The 15,384-nt window shown below is 44.7% G+C and overlaps 1 long non-coding RNA gene across 8 annotated transcripts; it reads left to right on the forward strand.

The window, feature by feature from the left end:
• The first annotated feature begins 590 nt into the window (after window positions 1-590).
• Window positions 591-13,998, forward strand: LOC123045206 (uncharacterized). Of its 8 annotated transcripts, none has more exons than XR_006421136.1 (7): window positions 591-1,854; window positions 2,333-2,388; window positions 6,291-6,337; window positions 6,593-6,772; window positions 6,872-7,989; window positions 8,078-8,194; window positions 8,261-9,273. It is a non-coding gene; the product is annotated as an uncharacterized lncRNA (long non-coding RNA). The 8 variants fall into 8 exon arrangements; XR_006421130.1 differs by adding an exon at window positions 9,949-13,998 and having other exon boundaries at window positions 593-1,854; window positions 6,593-7,989; window positions 8,261-8,313; XR_006421132.1 differs by adding an exon at window positions 13,618-13,998 and having other exon boundaries at window positions 593-1,854; window positions 6,593-7,989; window positions 8,261-8,313.
• The last annotated feature ends 1,386 nt before the right edge of the window (window positions 13,999-15,384 follow it).

Genomic DNA, 15,384 nt, shown 5'->3' on the forward strand with positions numbered 1-15,384 from the left:
GTACATGCACACGTGAAATTCTTCACGTGTGGTCGGCGGAATGCGTTCTTTCTTTCCTGAATGGATTCACCACATCTAGGGAAACCTTCTGGCGCAAGGGCATGGATGAAGATGCTTGAAGTCGTTGGGAGCGAGCACGGCGTCCATAGAGTAGCGGCACTTCGTGGATGAATTTTGGAAGAAACAGAGAAGGGGGAGGGCAGGGGAACGCAGGGGTTGGGAGAGGAGATCAACGCACTCAACTACATATATTTAGTTTTGGAAATGGACAAAGATTAAGGAAGTTAGTGGAGGGGCTGTTCGTGCCTGTACGTTTCTGTTCTTGTCATGGGAACATACAGAGGAAGGGGAAGGAGAAGAGGTTTCTTCGATGGGAGATGGGGAGTGGAGAGAAATGGGAAGGGATGAGGAATTGAAGGAAGGTGCACACATTTCCTATTTGTACGTGTAAGTGGTGGTTGTTTCTCTTCATGGTTGTGAACGTACAGAGAAAGGAAGGAGAGGAGGCGTTTGTTGGGGAGATGGCCAGCGGAGAGGAATCTATACTACTATTATCTATACTTCTATACTACTATATTATATTAAACAAAAGAACATCGTCAGAGGCGGACGAAAACTCTCCCATCCGGCCGTCCCACACCGCACCTGTTCACGGCTAAAATTACGGGCCTGCTCCTCAATCCCCGTGTCTTCTCCTGGAAAAAAAAGGAAGTACTACCCGCCTGTAGCCCGCATCTCTCGCGAACTCCGCCCAACCCGCCGCCGCCGCCGCCCGGCCTGGTGCATGCCATCCCTGCCGCCCCGCCGCTCCTCCTACACGCCGCCGTCGCACACCTCTAGACGTCGGCCGGTGTATCGCGGGTCGTCGTCTGCTCCTCCTCTGCGGTCTCGCCTCATAGCTCTGTCAGACTTGAGGGAGGAGGTGTCGATATGAGTCGCGAGCGATCCCATGGAGCGGCCAGCCGGCTAGACGGTGTCTACCTAGCCCCGGGAACACGTCGAACCACATCAAGGGACAGGGGAGGCTTGACATAACCGAGTTCGTTGGTCATGGCGGCAAACAGAGCCGGAGCTTGCGGAGCGGCGGTTACAGGTCGAGGATGAAGACTAAGAGAGAGGGGAAAGGAGGCAGAGATAACCACGAGGAGGTTAGTGCTGTCGGCAAGACCGGAGAAGGCAGGAGCACAATTAATCGACGACGGTGGCTTATGGATGGTGTCAGAGAAGATGACGTCGCGTGCTCTGTGCAGGGCGTCGCAACTCGATTCGTTCGGCGTGGAGGATCAAGAGGGCGTGGCGGCTCTCCTGGCGGCTCTCCCGGATGCTACGGCTTGTCAGGGATAAACCGCTGGCCATGGCGCGTGGCGAAGAGGGAGTTCGATGATGAGCGGAGGGCGCACCAGATCGAGGCAGGTCACAAATGTATTGACTCTCCCTGGCGCATCGGCAGTTACATCTAGCACACGCGGCAGCCAGTGTGTCTGACAGGCGGCTATAGGATGCGTGCGGCAGCCTGGGCGTTCGCGTTGTGCTGGAAGCGCAGTGCCGTGCACGCCAGCCAGTGCATCAACGACCGGCTAGAAGAGGCGTGCGACAGCCTAGGCGTTCGCATTGTGGTTGCTGTGCAGTGCCGTATGGCCGGCCGGGCCAACCAGGACGCGCAGGGCCGGAGCCAGCTAGGTCGTTCCGCGGCCGGCGGATTTGGGGCGCTGCAGCCGCCCGGCGTGCTGCGTGTGTGATGTTGTCCGCGTGTTGTGCATTAGTGTTGTCTGGCAGAGGCACGCGCAGCTGGCCAGCGTGTGTGAGGTGCGTGTCTGCGGCTGCCGGCAGGTACATGCGGCTTGCTTTGTTCAGGTACTGTTAAATTCAGGAGAGGAAGAGAACTCGAGTAGTGCTGTCAATTTCTGCATGCAATGTTGGTGATTCAGATTCAGCATGGATAAGTTTGTCATGGTTTTAGTAAATAGGCATGATTGATTTTGGTTGCTAGAAGGAAAGGCATTGATACAAATTTTAGAATTAGGATGTCGTTTTGCACAGTTCTATCAAGTTATTTGCATTGTACAGTTACAATGTCGTTTTAGAATTAGGATGTCGCATTGCACAGTTCTATCAGGCTCTTTTTTCCTACCAGATCAATACCTTTGATCAGATTTAGCTTATTTGATAGCAACAAAGAATAAATGGTGTGAATATAACAAATAATATGCGGTGGTGACCTATCAAAACTATTAATGTGAATTTTGCAGTTCCGATTTTTACAATTTCTATTCTTCCCTGATCCACAGTTTGCTAGCTCTTCTAACACATAATACTATATATGCACATGCAGCCCTTTCAGTTGAGCTGAGTCCTGGTATCCTTGGGAACATTTTTGATGAAATCCAGGTAAGTTCAGCATGATAATCATTCCATTTCTGTTAAATTTGCAGCACCCCCTAAAGCCTATTCCTATTAGATCTGAGGATGATGCACCCTGGGAATTTAAGCCAAAAAAAGCTGGGTAATGCGCTTGGCATATTTTAACTGTGAATGAGGGACATCTTGTTAATCGTTAGCATGCCCTCTAAAACATCTCCTTTTTATTATTTGGTTTAGCTGTTGGAGATGTTCTCAACATAGCCGGTCCCAAGCCCGGGTAAAGGAGGAGGGTTGTGATAGGCTTGGCGAGCCAACGTAAAAACTCAGCCACTCTTATGGAGATGAAACACAAAAGATTTTCGTTGGGGCGTAACCCTCTCAGCGACGCGCCACATCAGAACCCGGGTATGGTGAAAAATGGGCAAGGGCCGGGCCGTCACCCCCCAAGTGGCGCGTCGTATCTTGATCCGGATACGGTGGCAAGTGAGCGAGGATCGGGTCGTCGCATCCTTAGTGGCGCGCTACATCGGCGCCCGGATGTAGTGGAAAATGAGCAAGGGTCGTCGCATTTGACTCGACGAGTGCGAAGGGTAAGGAAGCTAGCCGAGCCTAGGAGGATTCGCTTAGGTAGCTGGAACGTAGGGTCTCTGACAGGGAAGCTTCGGGAGCTAGTTGATGCAGCAGTGAGGAGAGGTGTTGATATCCTTTGCGTCCAAGAAACCAAATGGAGAGGACAGAAGGCGAAGGAGGTGGAGGATACCGGCTTCAAGCTGTGATACACGGGGACGGCTGCAAACAGAAATGGCGTAGGCATCTTGATCAACAAGAGCCTCAAGTATGGAGTGGTAGACGTCAGGAGACGTGGGGACCGGATTATCCTGGTCAAGCTGGTAGCTGAGGACTTGGTTCTCAATGTTATCAGTGCATATGCCCTGCAAGTAGGCCACAATGAGAACACCAAGAGGGAGTTCTGGGAAGGCTTGGAAGACATGGTTAGGAGTGTACCGATTGGTGAGAAGCTCTTCATAGGAGGAGACCTCAATGGCCACGTGGGTACATCTAACACAGGTTTTGAAGGGGCGCATGGGGGCTTTGGCTATGGCATCAGGAATCAAGAAGGAGAAGATGTCTTAAGCTTTGCTCTAGCCTACAACATGATTGTAGCTAACACCCTCTTTAGAAAGAGAGAATCACATCTGGTGACTTTTAGTAGTGGCCAACACTCTAGCCAAATTGATTTCATCCTCTCGAGAAGAGAAGATAGGCGTGCGTGCCTAGACTGTAAGGTGATACCTGGGGAGAGTGTTGTACCCCAGCATAAGCTGGTGGTTGCTGACTTCCGCTTTCGGATTCGTGTCCAGCGGGATAAGCGTGCCAAGGTCGCTAGAACGAAGTGGTGGAAGCTCAAGGGGGAGGTAGCTCAGGTGTTCAAGGAGAGGGTATTTAAGGAGGGCCCTTGGGAGGAAGGAGGGGATGCGGACAATGTGTGGATGAAGATGGCGACTTGCATTCGTAAGGTGGCCTCGGAGGAGTTTGGAGTGTCCAGGGGAAGGAGAAGCGAAGATAAGGATACCTAGTGGTGGAATGATGATGTCCAGAAGGCGCTTAAAGAGAAGAAAGATTGCTTCAGACGCCTATACCTGGATAGGAGTGCAGACAACATAGAGAAGTACAAGATGGCGAAGAAGGCCGCAAAGCGAGCTGTTGGTGAAGCAAGGGGTCGGGCATATGAGGACCTCTACCAACGGTTAGGCACGAAGGAAGGTGAAAGGGACATCTATAAGATGGCTAAGATCCGGGAGAGGAAGACGAGGGATATTGGCCAAGTCAAATGCATCAAGGACGGAGCAGGCCAACTCTTGGTGAAGGACGAAGAGATTAAGCATAGATGGCGGGAGTACTTCGACAAGCTGTTCAATGGGGAGAATGAGAGTTCTAGCATTGAACTGAATGACTCCTTTGATGAGACCAGCATGTGTTTTGTGCGGCGCATCCAGGAGTCTGAGGTGAAGGAGGCTTTAAAAAGGATGAAAGGAGGCAAGGCGATGGGCCCTGATTGTATCCCCATTGAGGTGTGGAAAGGTCTCGGGGACATAGCGATAGTATGGCTAACCAAGCTTTTCAACCTCATTTTTCGGGCAAACAAGATGCCAGAAGAATGGAGACGAAGTATAGTACCAATCTTCAAGAACAAGGGGGATGTTCAGAGTTGTACTAATTACCGTGGAATTAAGCTGATGAGCCATACAATGAAGCTATGGGAGAGAGTCATTGAGCACCGCTTAAGAAGAATGACAAGCGTGACCAAAAATCAGTTTGGTTTCATGCCTGGGAGGTCGACCATGGAAGCCATTTTCTTGGTACGACAACTTATGGAGAGATATAGGGAGCATAAGAAGGACTTGCATATGGTGTTCATTGACTTGGAGAAGGCCTATGATAAGATACCGCGGAATGTCATGTGGTGGGCCTTGGAGAAACACAAAGTCCCAGCAAAGTACATTACCCTCATCAAGGACATGTACAATAATGTTGTGACAAGTGTTCGAACAAGTGATGTCGACACCGATGACTTCCCGATTAAGATAGGACTGCATCAGGGTCAGCTTTGAGCCCTTATCTTTTTGCATTGGTGATGGATGAGGTCACAAGGGGTATACAAGGAGATATCCCATGGTGTATGCTCTTTGCGGATGATGTGGTGCTAGTTGACGATAGTCGGACGGGGGTAAATAGGAAGTTAGAGTTATGGAGACAAACCTTGGAATCGAAAGGGTTTAGGCTTAGTAGAACTAAAACCGAGTACATGATGTGCGGTTTCAGTACTACTAGCTGTGAGGAGGAGGAGGTTAGCCTTGATGGCCAGGTGGTACCTCGGAAGGACACCTTTCAGTATTTGGGGTCAATGTTGCAGGAGGATGGGGGTATTGATGAAGATGTGAACCATCGAATCAAAGCCGGATGGATGAAGTGGCGCCAAGCTTCTGGCATTCTCTGTGACAAGAGAGTGCCACAAAAGCTAAAAGGCAAGTTCTACAGGACGACGGTTCGACCCGCAATGTTGTATGGCGCGGAGTGTTGGCCGACTAAAAGGCGACATGTTCAACAGTTAGGTGTGGCGGAGATGCGTATGTTGAGATGGATGTGTGGCCACACGAGGAAGGATCGAGTCCGGAATGATGATATACGAGATAGAGTTGGGGTAGCACCAATTGAGGAGAAGCTTGTCCAACATCGTTTGAGATGGTTTGGGCATATTCAGCGCAGGCCTCCAGAAGCTCCAGTGCATAGCGGACGGCTAAAGCGTGCGGAGAATGTCAAGAGAGGGCGGGGTCGACCGATTTTGACATGGGAGGAGTCCGTTAAGAGAGACCTGAAGGATTGGAGTATCGACAAAGAGCTAGCTATGAACAGGGGTGCGTGGAAGCTTGCTATCCATGTGCCAGAGCCATGAGTTGGTTGCGAGATCTTATGGGTTTCACCTCTAGCCTACCCCAACTTGTTTGGGACTAAAGGCTTTGTTGTTGTTGTTGTTGTTGTTTGGGCCTGCGCCCACATGCTAATGTTTGCTGACTCTATGACACACTGTGTTTGAGAACAATATGACGAACCACCATGTATATAGCGAAGTTGTTAATCCAGTTTTTATCTCTGATCTATCTACTAATACTGTTAATTTTTTTTCTTTGGATGCAATATGTTCTGAAAAGACCCTTGGCCATTACTCATTAGGTTTTGTCTCCACTCCTATTTCACTGTATGATGAAATAATTATGGATGTTTCTTGCAAATACTTGGTCATTAGGTGTCATAGTTGTTATTTAGTGTTTGGAAGTAACCAGGGATACTAAAATTATCATTAGGTGTTGTTTCCATTCTTTATTGTTCATATGGGGAAATCCATCTGACTTTTTCTTTATTTCTGAAAGTTTATGATGATTTTGGGCATACCAAGCTTAAAGAAGATATCTCACAAGTAAGTTTGATATACTGGATACATCTTGATATGTATGATATCCTCACTGCTTTTAGGGTGACACTGTGAACTTGGGCTTTTTGGATGGAAAAAAAGTTGATCCAAACTGACACCATGTATTCTTATGGATTTATGAGTCTTCTCATTGTAGTTAGAGCGTTCCTCTTGCGCGGAGCTTACTTTATTTTATGCTTTGTCAGTGTAATCTCCAATTTCATTCACATGTATACCATTACTCTTCTCATGGTCTTGCAGATGCATCGTGTCTAGCTTTTTAGCCTTGCAAATTAGAGGTATTGATTGATACATGCATATTATTGGAATATTTGGTGCTTTGAAAAGACTATGGGTGGAGTTAACAAACTGACTGAATGTATGAAAGAAATCCAAGACTCTTTGTCAGCTTCTCTTGGAGCTTCTGCTAATTTCAACAAGGTAATATTTAAGATTTATTACAATCTTGTATTTAATTATTTTATCTGAATCACTTACATCTATACTATTACACACACAAAAACTTGCATGATTAAACAGAGGAGGAACTTAAAGAATTGGAGTCTACTTGCTGATTTCATAGGACTAATTCACTGGTGCACGATGAATGCTCTAGCATACACAGGTGGATTTTCCCATATAATTGTAATATTAATGAAGACGTGCGTTGCACGTGCACGCTTACTAGTAGGAAGGAAGGAGAAATTAAAGGAAGGTGCAGAGTTTCTATGTGTGCACGTAGGTGGCTGTTGAGATTTCCTCTTCTGCGAGTTGTGAACGTAGGCGAGGGGTTAGTTGGTTGGGAGAGATGGGCCACTTCGGCCAGGCCCATGGGGAAGAAAAATATAGAGAAGGAGTGGTTGGGTAGGAGGGAACTCCTATGTGACATTTTGCGTCAACTAGGTGCGGCTTCGCACAGGGGCAGCTGACTGGCGGGCTTTGTGGGCCGCTTGGCGCGCGCGAACTGTTTTTGAACTGTTTCAAGCGTTTCGTTGTTTCTGCTTCGCGAAGCTGTTCCACTGATTGCTGTCCCTGCTGTTTTCCACTGTTTCTACTGTTATCTAACATATAAAGCCTCCTAGAGTACCCGCCGTTCTAGCGCATCTACATCGCGAGATGAATCTGGTTCGAACGATTTACCGTGCAGCGTCCTTTTCACCTTGCTGTTAAACATCTAGACGTTCGTTTTGCTGCACGCTATGAATTCGGGTTAGAGTGGATGGCGACTGGGCCACCCTTTCGCGTGGACCAGCATTGCAGTGTGTGTTCCGCGTGCGTGTTCGGGTCAGAGAAGGGGTGGGATACAGCGCTCGTCCAGTAAAAGACCTAGCCCGCAAGCGTCCCTCCCTCCTCCTCCACGACCTCCCTCCTAGTCGCCGCCGCCTCTCCTCCTCTTCCTCCTCTTTCTCCCGTGCCGCCGCCGCTTCTGCTCACCTTCCTCCTCTTTCTCCCGTGCCTCTGCCGCCGCTCCTCCTCCTTCTACTCCCTACGCTAGCGCGGTTGGGTCATCGGGTGAGCAGCGGTAGGCATCTGTAGTGTGTCGGAGTGTGCGGATGATGACAGCGGCACGCATCTTGGTGAGGCAGCGGCCACGGCTGCACCCTTCTCTGCGCTTCCTCTCGAAGTACCCTCTGCTGCTCGTCCTTCGTGTGTTGCCGGTGAGATTTCCTTCTCTCTTTTGCTCTCTTCCACGGTCCTGTTTTCTTCCTCACTGCTCCTCTTCTTCCTTCAATCTCTCCTGTTCAGCACGGTGGAGACAGGTACACGAACTAGGCAGGCCACGGGACGACAGCTGCTCGAGCACCCACCTCATGAGGAGGGGTTGAGTACAGCTCCCAGTTCATGGAGGAGATGCCAGCACAGGTGAGCTCTTTCTTTCTACTTTCCCCATCTTCCCATGGTACCCTGAGCTCTTCCTAATTGTTTTAGGGTTTGGTGGCAGAAGTCACTGGATGCATGCCCAAGAAGCCCAGCACGGCCAGGTGAGTGTATTTTAGATACCTGATATATATAACAACACAAGTTGTTATCCAATATGCGAAGAATCATATGTATTTTTTGTACATTTTATGGTTACATTGATACTGTTCTCCTGCAATTGTTAATAGCCTTAGACAGTATTGGCCAACTGGAAATTTATAAGTCAAAAATTCTCTGTCGAAATTGAACTGGTGTGATTTACAACTCCAGCGTTGCAACATGCCATCTTCCACTAGCTATTACAACTTACTGGAAGGCCTTGACAAAAATATTCTCTGTCGAAATTGGACTGGTGTGATTTACAACTCCAGCATTGCAACATGCCATCTTCCACTAGCTATTACAACTTACTGGGAGGCCTTGACAATGAACAGAGATAACTAAGATGGATAGTAAGTGGAGTACAATATAGAAAATGTGCAGATGAGAAATAGCTAATACCTTCAACATATTTATCATATCATTATTGTTTTCTTTAACCCGAAACAGTTGAGCATGGCTCCACTGCATTTTTATGAAATTGTGACAATATGATTACTATTTGAACACTTATAGTCTGATGCCATTCTTTTCTGTAAAAGAGTGATCTTTTTTGTTTACTATTTACTTTGTCTGAATTTAGTATCTACTCTGTCCAGCTATATCATTTCAATGTCATCAGATTTAGGTTTGCATGGTAGCTAAAGAAAATGAAAAGTCAGCCACCATATGCCAATGCCACTCCTATTCCCAGTGAACACTAGCCATGCTTTTTAATAACAAAAGAACACTAGCCATGCTTTTTGATATACTACGTATATGTATGATGTACTAGCAGTTCCTATTTTTTAACTATTGCGTACCAGAAAATTGAATTGGCAATGTATGCATAAATATGATGTATTAAATTATGTCATGAGAGGGATTTGTTCATTTTCAAAACTAAGTTGGATGAGCTTAAATCACTTATTCACGAGTACAAGTTAAATATGCTTTTAAAATTTTAAATACATGTATTTTTTTAAAGTACATAACTCCGCCTATGTCTTCTAGGCATAGCCGGTCCCAAGCCCGGGTAAAGGAGGAGGGTTGTGATAGGCTTCGCGAGCCAACGTAAAAACTAGTCAGTCCCATAGGTATGAAACCCATTTGAGCGAGAGTAGTACTAGGATGGGTGACCTCCTGGGAAGTCCTCATGAAAGGGTTTCATATCTAAGGGTTGTGATAGGCTTGGCGAGCCAACGTAAAAACTAGCCAGTCTTTTGGGTATGAAATCTATTTGGACGAGAGTAGTACTAGGATGGGTGACCTCCTGGGAAGTCCTCGTGAAAGGGTTTCATATCTAGCCTACCCCAACTTGTTTGGGATAAAAGGCTTCGTAAGTAAGTATTTTTTTAAAGTACATCATCTTTTATTTCTAAACAACAATACTGGATATGTTCATTTTTATGGCTACAGTACAGGTTAAACCATCCCAACTCCATAGCAGTACTACTCCAAACAGAACTGGAATGATTATATTTTTTATGGATTTTACAAAGTCAGCAAGCTGAGCATTTTTTTTTTGTGATTTTCTTGATAAATCAAATATTAGAGTAAACTTTCGTACTCAGCGACAACTTGACTTAGCCTAATATGTTGATTTCTGAACTTGGTAGATCAAATCACCCAGGAAAGTTACGTGTGTGCAAGCTAGCTAGACAAGCACACAAGCAAACTGCTGGATTGATGAACAGTAGGGTTCAACATAATATAGTACTCTGTATAGCAAAAAGCTCTCTTTCTCTGAAGTACAGGCAGCCCACGAGCAGTAGTAAGCAGAGCAATAGCGAGCGGCCAAGTAAGCAGCAACAAGCTTGTGGCCTAACCATGTGGCCCGGACCAAAATGGTCTCATGTGGCAGCACCACAACCGTCTCCAGCAACGGCTAGAATGAGAAAAACCGGCGCTGACAAAGAAAAGAAGGCACAAGAAGGCAATGGCAGCTTCTCACCCTGCTGTTCGTGGCAATGCCTGATGGCACAAGAAGGCAGTGGCAGCTTCTCACCCTGCAAATATGGAAGAAGTAGGAGAGACCTGCGGCTTCGAATCCTTGGTCCAGAGGAGAAGCAGAGCCCGTCATGGTTCCTGGAGTTACTCGGGGAGGAGGACGACCGCTGTGGCGTCGCAACGGCAGCTGACAAAACAAAGGAAGGCGGCCTCGGTCCAAAAGTTTGTTGCATGCTCGGTGTCCAGGAATCGAACCAGAACGACGGCCGGAGCTGAACAGAGTTAGGGAAACTACCTAGGATCAAGGACTCACTCGAAAAATGAGGCGATTCATGGCGGCGTCCTGCAGGCCTGCATGTTGGACCGTGGGGCGTGGACGTCGAGCCGGATGGAGGGCTGGTGGATCCCGCCTATTCCTATGGCTGGCGTTGCAGCGGCGAGCGGCGGCGTCCCCGGCGAGCTCGACCAGAAAGAGGATCCAGAAGGAAGAGGGAATGGATTGAGGAGGGAGGTAGTGGAGTAGGAGTAGGAGTAAAACGTGAAGGGGCAGAGAGTTGCGTGCGCGTGTCCCACGAGCTGGCGCTGCCAGCCTGACTGGTGGGTTCACGAGAGGGACCAATTGGTCAGTAGCAAAGGGAAAGGTTGAAAGAAAAATAAAAAATAAAAAAAATGAAAATGACTGGAATATCTCCTCTACTCCCTCATAATCTACTCAGGATTAATTTCAGTGCTCAAAGCTCATCAGAAATATCTTGGAAAATTTCACATATGCTACTATGTATATAATATAACTTTGTGAAAATGTCCAAGACTTTTCAGGAGTATTTGACTACCCTTTTTCAGATTTAAATTCAAATATGCCCCAAGTTCGGGTTTGAACTGTAAGCCGGTGATATGAAATTCCGAAGTTCATTAATCTTTTACTAGAGTTTGTAAATAACACACCATGGAGTATGCCTTAGACGTGTCAAAGTATTTTAAAATTTTGTTTGCAGACAACTCTTGGTTTGGATCAGTTTTTTGCGTCTTAGAAAACATGTATCATCACGAATCATCTATCTATCATCAATCCATACTTATTTTCATATGTTTCATTTTGTGTCTATATGTTTTAATGCACACTCTTTCAACACTTGGCTTGCACTCGGCCTTTGCGCCATTGGCGCAACGGGTCATCTAGTGAAGTGAACAATGGAAGTAAAGCAAAGAATGGTATAGTTTCTTCTGTTCCACTGTTTCTACTGTCTCCCAAAGAAACATGAAACAGAAAATCTTGTTCCAGGAACATTATTCTGAACATAGAATGGTATAGTTTCATGTCTCCCAAAGAAACATGAAACAGAAAATCTTGTTCCAGGAATATTACAGAACATTACAAAACAACGTTTATTACAACTTGATGAAATTAACTGATAATAGTATCACCAAGGTGTCATGAAAGACTGAAAAAAAATGTACATGTCTTACTACTTGTATTCAATACTTTTTCAGCTGTTTACAGCTGAAGGTCTTGGAAGAAACTTGAACTAGACCAGCAAGAGAAAAACAGATTGCTCTATCGGTAAGGAAACTTTTTTGCCATGGAAGTATTCCTTGGAGTTGAATCTTGCAGTGCACTTCCCTTGAAGGTGGCAGTATTAATGAGACCCTTGAGAATAGATAGAAGAATTTGATGAAACGTAAATGCGATTAGAAGAAATTAATTTCACTGTTTGGAATGAAAGAACAGGCTCTAAGAAAATAACATCTCTTTTGTTTCCATAGGAGAAAAAAATAGAGAACTTACATGTCGCTGCAGGAAAGAAGTTACTAACGGCAGTTGAATTTCATTGTGCTTGCATGTTACAATCTCAAACAGGAATTTTTGACGTAGAGCTTGTAAATCATCCTACAGTATTTTAGAAAAAGTGCAGTTTAATTCCTGATATGTTCCAAGTAATGAGCAAAAAACGGAAAAAATGTTTATAGCTTACATTAGAGAAACCCTGCAATTCAAGACCTTTGTACTTGCTAACATGCTGCAGAATGAAAATTCCTGAGTCATACCTGTGAGAAAAAATAGCACAATCAGTTCCATACTCAAGATGGAAATTATTGTTAATTTAAAATACTTCTAATCTGTTTTTTTAGGAGAAAGATCCAAAAATTTGCCCGTGGCTCGTACAAATCTTGTAAAACTGGAGATTTCCATGAAAAACCCACCTGAAATTGACCTTGGGAGCTGGTACAAATCTTGATTCGAAATTACCTATGTTGGAAGAAGTAGAATTTCCATATGTAGCAGCAAACAAGACCTTGAAGTTGTAGATGACCGCACTAATTGTTGGTAGAAATGTATCACCACTGTAGTACGGGTTCATGATATCAAAAAATTTGGTTCTGAAGTTAGCAGTGATTAAAATCCACTGTTTTTCCTTTAATACGGGCATTTTTACCTAGGGAATTGTGGAAAAGAAAAATCTATTAGTCTAACCTCTTTCAACAAGAAAAATCAATAAGAAACAGTTTGTACAAAAAGAACTTATCTTACCAAGGAAGCATTCAATAAACTGAAGCCAACATTACTTTCCTGTAAGATTAGTTTATTTGCAAGATCTGAATGATTTAGCATTGGGTTCATTAGCTTCTCCTGCATGTTTGTTTCCAAGAAAATTATTGATAGTTAAGAAAAGGAAATGTCAATGGTGTGAAAATGAAAACAGAGGAAAAGAATTTAAAAAATAGGCTGACCATGTCGTCAATGCTAACTATGTGCTCCACTATTTCACTGTTTGTTAGGAGGCCTTTTCTTCCTCGGTTCAGCTGGTCTTTGTTCTTTAGTTTTGAAAAACAGGCAACAACCCGAGGGTTTATCCAACCACCAGGCTTGAATGATAGAGTTACGGTTTTCTGATCCGCCCAAACTCCTTCAATCTCAAAGATTCTTTGGCTATTAATGGCAGAAGAATATCATGAAGGAAAGTGAAAATAAATCATGAGAAAAAATTAATTCTGCAAAACAGAAGAGCAGTACATAGTATCACTCATAGTTACATTATACACAAAAAAAGAAAGAATGACAGTGAATAATATCAAAAACATTAATAAAAGAAAAAGAAGTAACAACAATCGAATATTATGAAAAGTATCAACCTAATATGTGTTCATCTTGCAAGTTTCACCTTGTATTGCTAGGTTAACATAGTATATCAAAAACTATAGTCACATCACCTAGTATCACTTAAAAAACAAACTTGGCTTTCAAGATTGAGGTATACAATTTCAAAGAGTGTCGCTCCCTTGAACTGCTACAGTTTACAAGTGTTCGCGTGTTGAAACATTGCGAGTCCTTGGACCAGGTGTTCTTCTCAGAGGTGGAGCTGTCAGACACTGATGAAAGCAATGACGAGAGTGAGCTTTCCTCCATCAGGAACGCAGACGATAAATGTTCATCCATGTTACTGGAGAAACCAATGATCCTAGACTAGGGAAAACATGTTATGCACTGGAAGCTGGAAGCAGCAGTTCTATGCCACCAATCGCTCCCGCAAGAAGAGATATAAATGAAGAGATGCCAACTTATTGCCAAGAAAGCAGAAGTGATGAAGGAGTAATTCAAATGCAAGAAGGATATGTAGCCCTAACACCCAATTTTTCTAAAATTTATTTTCTAAATTTTATTTTCTTCTTCTTCTGTTTCATTGTTTTTCTAAATTTTCTAAACAATTCACATTATTTTATTTTCTGAATTTTTCTAGAACACTTTTTCAAATTGGCGAACATTTTTTGATCCTCAATTCCAGAAAATGTTCATCCATGTCAAAAAGTTAAAAAAAATTGATGTTATAAAATTTAGATGTGATGTAGTACAAGAACAGTTATTTGAGTGAACACACAATGTTCAAAAAAAATTACACATTACAGAAACTAACTAGTGTCCTATCATCATCAACATAAACACATACACAAATCCAAGTGCAAGAGCGCATGAAACAGAGAACCTCCTACCATCATTATGCTGCATTCATAACCTGATTCCAAATTCTGAATCACATCCGGGAAACCAAACTGAAAAAATCGCTCCCTTTGTCTAGCCTCATATTCACCCAAATCAGACTGAAAAAATCGCTCCACTGCTACCACCAAACCTCCTACAAACCCTAGAAACGCTGGACCGACACATACGGAAAAAAACGTCTCTATCTGGCGAAATCACACACAGAGGACGCGAACCAGCTTGACAAGAACACAGAAGAGGGAACTGGGGGCATTACCTTGAAGATGACGAACTTGACGGAGATCAATGAAACCCTAGACGACCCGATCTTGACGGAACCCTAGACAACGCCGACGCCGACGAGGAAGCAGTGACCACCTGCAAAAAAGCATCCATCACGACGACGTCCGCCAGATCTAATCGGCGATGCCTCGGACGATTCGATGGGAAAGAGGTCCGTCGGTTGCTTACCAGGGCGGCGACCTCTTACCGGAGCGGGATCCCCGCAGGAAAAAGAAGACGAAGAGGGAGGAAGTGGGATGCGGGACGAGGGAGAAAGAGCACGGCGGATGCGGGACGAGGGAGGAAGAGGACGGGAGATGCGGGACGAGGAAGAGGAACGGGGAAACAGTGACTCGAGGAAGAGGAATGGGGAAACAGCGAACAGGTACTAAAAAGGTCGGCCCAAATCAGGCGAAGGGGTGTGCGGCGCGTCGACAGTTTGATGCAAAATGCGTCAAATAGGATATTCCTGGGTAGGAAGCAGAAAATAACAAAAATAAAAACAAAATAGAGATATGGGTTTGGCCCAATTCGGTTGGGAGGAAAAATGTAGGATGCACACCCACGGAAGAGAAAAGATGTTGGGTAGGAATTCTGTACAAAGTTTGACAACAAGAAAAAGAAATGATTTCCTTTTAGGAAAAGAAAATCTAGAAAGGTATTAAAAGCTCGGATAAATATCAAATGAACTAAGAAATCAAAGAAGGTGTAGACTCGCATATCTAAATATGCCGAACACAAATTTAAAAACCAGTTAAAATAAAAGATCAAAACACAAATTCAATTGAAGTTGACATTAGTTCAAATTAAATCCACTAACTTTATGAAAACTCAATTTAAGCTTTTA

The sequence above is a fragment of the Triticum aestivum genome, chromosome 2B (assembly GCF_018294505.1).
Source record: "Triticum aestivum cultivar Chinese Spring chromosome 2B, IWGSC CS RefSeq v2.1, whole genome shotgun sequence".
Classification (NCBI taxonomy): domain Eukaryota; kingdom Viridiplantae; phylum Streptophyta; class Magnoliopsida; order Poales; family Poaceae; genus Triticum; species Triticum aestivum.